Below are 6,609 nucleotides of genomic sequence, written 5' to 3' on the forward strand. Positions count from 1 at the left end.
GTTGGGTGGTGAATCCGTGTTAATTAGCAGGGATCTGACGTGGTTAAAGCACCCAAGGTGACGTTCACAGGGGCGGGACCGGCCAGCACGGGGCTGAGCCAGCCAAACCCCCCGTGCCCTGTGCGTGGCCATGTCCCCAGCCCGACACTGGCCCACCTGGGATGGGATGGGGCAGGAAGGGGCAGAGAGGGACGAGGCAGCCTCCTGCTGCCCTGCAGACCCAGGGCCAGGGCTGTGCAGGCTGCGACGGGCGCTTGTCTCTGTCCTCCTGCAGCCTCGGGCTGCCAGCTCCCTGGGGACAGGGCTGCGCAGCACCGCGGCTCCGGCTTGTCCCTGGCCCTAATCCCTGCAGCACATCATAAAAGAGCAATAAAGGCCGAAATGAAGGGCCACAGATGCAAAGGGGAGGCATTTGCTCCCCAGAGCATCCATCTATTTAGGAGGAATGTGTTGTGTTTTTTTTTCCAGAGACCTAAGGAGGGTTTCTTTTTTTTTTTTTTTTTTTCCCTTTCTTGATTATTAACTAAGGCAGCTCCTATGCAGCTTTGTCATTTTCCCCCTGCTGAAGACACTTTTTCTTTTCTTCTCATCTGAGCGGCAGGCACCTCACCCGCCTCATAAGCATCTGCTGCAAGAAGTCTTCACCTGTCACCTCTTCCCAAATGACTTGAGAAAACAGGATAGAAAAGCTATAAATAATTAAGACCCATCCGACACCGGTGCAGTGACTAAATATCAGAACTGCCTGAGCATCACGAACGCTGCCTTGATAGCCAAGGGGAAAGCTAACCTACTTCTGGAGGAGGATGTCAACAGAGGCAGGACCACGTGCTAACCGTGTGGCCAAGTGGGTTTCAGCCCCTGTCGAGGACTCCTGGCCAGGGAATAACCTGTATGTGTGGGTGCAGCATGGCACACCGGGCCGAGGGCTTGCAGCATCCCAAAAGACCTGGGTGAACACCCCGAAAGAGCAAATGGGCTGCAAAGCCCAGGGCACGCAGCCTGCACCTACCCCTCTTGTTGCTGGAAGACAGGAGCCTCTCGCATCGCTGTCGCCTCTCCCCATTAACATGCATGGTTTACTGATCAAATCCTACAGCCGTCTCAGAGCTTGTAAGAAGTTAACATCAAAGCCACGGGAGGGAGGGGATGGCAAGTGCTGGAGAGAGATGTCACATTAGTGTCTGGCTCTCCGAGAGCTGCTGCATTTCAAACCTTGCTCGTCAAGGCTTCAACTCCATCGCCTTGCTTCGAGGGAAGGGGAACGTGGGGGTGCTGCCTGCACCCACAAGCACCAGGGGCTCACTCCCAAGGGACAGTGCAGGGCAGAGCTGCAGCCCCAAAGCCCAGCTGGGGCCCTTGGGTGCTGCTGCTGCTGCTCCAGCTGCCCTGGTTGCTGGTGCCATGAGGGAGAAGTAGGGAGAAGCCCCCTATGGCTGGCCCAGAGCTCCCGGCTGTGTCGAAGGCTGCAAATCCGGCTGCTGTCAGGGCACGGCTCCGGCTGCTGAGGGTAGATGGAAACTTCCCCTTTGGGCTCTTCTGTAATTGTTCATCAGGGCGTCAGTTCAGCAGAGCATGATTAAATTCCCAAGCGAGCAACCAGGAAGATAATTAACTTTTGGAACAACTTACCTGGGAGACAGAGGATCCATCACTCAAGGTCTTCGCCGAGCAGCCGATCCCCTGCCGCCAGCAGCGCGCCCGCTCCTGGAGGTGACCCCGCAGCCCAACTGGTGGGAAATATCCTCCTGGGAGCACAAAACGCTGATTTACCTGAATCTAAATGATCTGCGGGAATACTCCTGGCTCCAGTTTGCAACAAAAGCTAGGCAAGCTGCATACTGCTCTGTCAGCCTGCCCAGGCCTGGGGACAACGGGGTCACCCCGAGCTGTGCGCCCGGGCGCGCTCCAGCACCCAAAACCAGCTGGGGAGCAGCACCGCAGCTCTCCCACCACACACACTTTTTGCAGAGCCTTCCCCACCCACGCAGACACACGCCTGATGTTTTTCAACTTTGGTTAAGCCCCAGCTGGGGATGAAATAAGAGGGAATTTTTGCCAGCCCTGTGGCTGGGGCAGGGGGAGCCCTGCTAAGGTCTGGTGCAAAGCCCAGCACTGGGGGGAGGGGGGGGCTGGGACGCAGAGGGGACACCCCCAGCCCAGGGAGCTGCTTTTATTTGGAGTCTGCAGCACAGTCCCCAGGAGATTTATGACCTGAGCTCTTTGATGTGGGCCTCTGATAAGCATCAGGAATATTTTCGTTTCATGACAATGTCAGCCAGGGAGCGCTGAATGAAGGGGGTTTATGGGCAGCAATGTTTCCTGCAGCTATTGAGCCGGCTGCCACATTCCTAGGGAAGGCCAGCCATTAAAATAAAATCATAAACCCCCCTTTGGAAAGCTTTATAAACAGAAGGAAGCTTCTCCTTTAAGGGAGAGGATCGGGGAGTATTTCCATTTTAATCAGGGGCATCTCTGGAACAAGACCACAGCCAGGGCTGCGCAGAATTTGTCAGGGGATTAGCTCAGGAAAAGAGAGAGTGCAGGATTTTTCCCCTTCGCACTCACTCGGCTGTTATTCCAAATTAGGCTGTTCGTGTTCAGCTCGGAGGAGGGTAATGAAAACCAGAAGGGAGCCGCGGCGAGAGCCTGGCTGGGGGCAGGGGACGGGGACGGGGCAGCGGAGAAGTCCGGGTGTGCACAGGGCACCGGCTCCCTGGGTGGAAGGTGGGCAGCCCTGGTGCTGCAATGCAAGAGGTGCACGGTGCTGCAGGGTGCTGCAAGGCATCACACAGCCCTGCATGACTCTGCACAGCGCTGCACGACTTTGCACAGTGCAGAACGACATTGCACAGCGCTGCACGGCATCGCATGCTGCTGCACGACTTTGCACAGCACAGCACGACTTTGCACAGCGCTGCACGACATGGCATGGTGCTGCACGACTTTGCACAGCATTGCATGACTCTGCACGGCGCAGCACGACATCACACTGTGCTGCATGATATTGCACAGTGCTGAACAACATTGCACGGTGCTGCACGGCATGGCACGGCGCTGCATGGCACTGCACGGTGCCGCTGCACTGGGAGCAGCCCGATGGCTTCAGAAACCTCCAGCCTGGCCATGTGGGCAGCACAGCGGGCAGGGGGCCCTGCAGCATGCTCACAGCTTGGGGACAGGGCTGCAGGAAAGCTGCTGTGGCCTGGCTTTCTCCCCGCGACAGCCTCTGCTCACTGTCAACTGTTTCCGCGTGATTTATTTGAGGTTTACGCTCCAATCTGTAATGCAAAACCACCGAGCGCATTTCTTCCTCCTTGTAATTAAAGCCCCCAATGCTGCAGCACACACCTGGTATAAACAACTATAAAAAAGTACATGTGCAGCGCCAGCACTGTTTTTAGGTGCTGGGAACACAGCCCAACACCGGGTGCCCATCCCAGCGGCGGGTGAGAGGGGCTGCCCAGTGCAAGGGGGATGCAGCTGGCTCAGGCCTCACACAGCCCCTGGGTCTGAGGTGATATTTTGGTGTTCATTTTGGGGCAGAAATAAGGGTCCCTTCCTCACCCATCCCTTGCAGGCATCCCAGGGAGCTCTCCTCCTTGAAGCTTCCCCTGGAAGGGCGCAGTTCCAGGGCTGGTTTGGAGGTTTTATCAACAAATGATTAATGTCTGGTAGGTCTAAACTTCCCAGGGGTTCGGAGATTTATATGGCAATGGTTTTCCTGAGCTTTACCTAAGCACCATGGGATGAAACCAACATGAACACTGAGGCTCACCATGGTCTGGTGGTGGCAGGAGCCCCTTGCAGCCTGGGCTCACTCATCTTCATTCTAATTTCCAGCCTAAATCTTTGGCATGGCCAATTTACCGCATTTTGGTTGTTCCAACTCAGTCCTTTCTCCCCCACAGCCCTTACCCTGCCTGGTGTCTGCGCCATGGCCCCGTGGCAGCTCCTCGTGGTGTGGGCGTGCAGGGCAGCGGTGCCGGCAGCAGAGCGAAATGAGGCGGGACGCACACGGGGAAGCTTCCCGGCCTCCCCGTGCAAGCAGAAGGGCAGGAGGAACAGGTTTGGTGGCTGGCAGGGAACAGAAAAAGGGAACGTCTGCCCCTGGTGCATCACAGCTCCCAGCCACTGACACTCCCAAGAAGCGGCGCTGCAGTGGGTGCTGGCATCACCCAGCCGGGGGGCTTTGCGCACCCCACAGACCCAAGGGGGGTGCAGGGGGAGCCGGGCTCTCCCTCCCCGCACTGCACCAGGAGCAGACCCCCATCGGCCCTGCCGTCGTGGAAAACCAAGAACTCCAAGCAATTTTAAATGAACTTTCAAAATGATGAACAAAGAGCCCTTGTCCGTGTTATACAGCAAATAAATCACACCAAAATGATAGTTGTAATTCCCAAAAGTACACAGAGAATTGATTTTCCGATGACATTTATCATGATAAACCGGTGCAGCAGCATACAGGCACATCTTAAGTTGCAGCTGGTTGACTCCCTCCCATTTATCTCCCGTCCCATCTTCGCCGGCCACATTTGCACAGTTGCACAAGTGATTATTGCTCCTAAGGACAGCAGGGCTGGTTCAGCTCACCCTGCCGCAGCAGCTCCGGCTGGGTTTGGCTCGCGCTGACTCAAGCCTCAGCCCCACCAGACGTAGTTACAGGGCTAAGAAGTGTTTTAATCGCCTGCCAAGCGTGACGCCCGTGCCGGGCTGGGCTGTTCGGGCTTTGTTGGGAGCACAGCACAGGGATGTGCTGGGTCCTGGACTCACAGAGCCCGGCGAGCGAGGATGCCCGCACCCCCGGTGCTCCTTAGGATAACGTTGCTTTCAATCCCCAATCAGATTTTTAAATTATGTCTGTATCTGCCTGCGTATATATCTCCCTTTGTCAGAGCCTCACCAGCCTCTCCTTCTCTCCTTTATTTGTCTTGCTGCTGTTGCAGCGAAAATGTATTGGCTTTGCAGTTAGTGATTACACGTCATCACATACCCAATTTATAACACCATACCCCAAAGAACAGATGTAATAAAGCCAGGCCAGGAAACAGCAATGTTATAAAACAGAGCAGTCAACTCAAAGGTCCTTGCATGTGTGCAGGAAAGAAAATATTATAGACACCGGTTTGGGGAGGGAGGAGGCTGCGGGGAGGAAGGGGGCTCGCGGCGTGCCGAGGATGAGGGATGTGGGTGTGGGGGTCACAGGGGAGGGGGATGCGGGGACTGGGGGTGTTTAGTGCAGAAATCACCACCCCAAATCTGCAGCCTCCATGGGAGGGTGGCAGTGGGGCTGGAGGGGCTGGGTATCTCCACATCTCCGATCCCCCACCTTCCCGTTCAGCCCCCAAAGCCTCCAGCTATCAAAACCAGGAGCAGCTCTCCACGAAGGCTTACCCTGAGCAAGAATTTATCTCCTTTTATTCATGATCCGGGAGCCAGGACATCTCACAGCGGGGCCGGCTAATCGCAGCCAGAGATAGGAGCGACCCCGAGCGAGGGCTGCGCGGGGCCGGCGCGCCGAGCACGCGGCTGATAAGGCGGCTGCGGCAGGAGCGCCGAGCTCCTGACGTCTCATTATCAAAAAGTTTTTGTTTAATAAGCCAGGGTAATAAAATGCACCTCTGGAGGGCCTTGCCCAGATAAAGGAATGTAAATCAGCGATAAAGGCTTCTGGATTTTGCTGCCACAGAGCCCGCCAAAGCCCCTTGTTCCCCTCGGGCTGGTGGGAGGGGGCCGGGAGCCCCCATGCCCTTGGTCCCTGTCCGTGGTCAGGGGTGGGCTGGGCAGGGGCTGGGGGCTGCAGCCTGGCCCTGGGCTGGGGCTGAGGCCCAGAAACCCACACGATGAAAATTTGTGAGCTTAGGAAGCCGATCACTTTGAAAGGTCAAAACTCACATTCATAATCGGACTAAACAAAAAGCTAATTAGAGGCCTTTTGTGCTCCTAAATGAGGCTGGAGAATTCCCGGGGCTCCCAGGGGCTCCGGCGATGTTCAGGAGGGCTCTTGGCAGCCGTCCTTCTCCTGCGAGGTATTCACCAGCAAAGCGCTCCTGCGGAGGGGATGGAAATAATGAGCCAGGCACGGCACCGGGCTCCCAACCTGCGCGGGCAGCACCTTCAGCGGCCAGCCCCGGCTGAAATAAAATGGGAAAGGGTCCAGAGCCGCAGCCCCTTGCTCCAACAGGACCACTGGGGGCTGTTTGGTTCCCCTTGGGGACCCCAATCCGTGCTGGCTGGGGGAACGGGACCCCCGGGTCGGCCCCAAGGCGAAGCCCTGAGCCCAGCGCCCACCCCTCCGGGCGCGCTCCGGGGCTCGCCCCGGCTGTCGGCAGCGCCGTCACGCCAGCTGTTTCGGAGCGGCGGATTCCTGTTGCCAAGATATGGATTTGGTTTTAATAACAGTTAGTGCAAACATTGTAAATTTACTGCTGCTAGAGAGAGTTTTTGAAAACGTCCAACTCTGGCTATAATTTTTCAATCGCACCAGCTGTTTGTGCTCTGTTCATACCTGACATGCTGCTTTGAAATAGCAATCACTGTATTTATAAGAAGGGAAGGACTCATAAATATGTCAGGAGTGGAATATACAACGCCATATTTCACCATTTT

The 6,609-nt window shown here is 56.2% G+C and overlaps 1 long non-coding RNA gene across 1 annotated transcript; it reads right to left on the reverse strand.

Annotated features, from left to right (window-relative positions):
• Positions 1–481: 481 nt before the first annotated feature.
• Positions 482–5,468, reverse strand: LOC311424499. Its single transcript, XR_014686111.1, has 3 exons — positions 5,395–5,468; positions 1,633–1,748; positions 482–1,539 (listed from the first exon to the last, which is right to left on the reverse strand). It is a non-coding gene; the product is annotated as an uncharacterized lncRNA (long non-coding RNA).
• Between the last annotated feature and the right edge of the window lie 1,141 nt (positions 5,469–6,609).

The sequence above is a fragment of the Aythya ferina genome (assembly GCF_964211825.1).
Source record: "Aythya ferina genome assembly, chromosome: 27".
Lineage (NCBI taxonomy): Eukaryota > Metazoa > Chordata > Aves > Anseriformes > Anatidae > Aythya > Aythya ferina.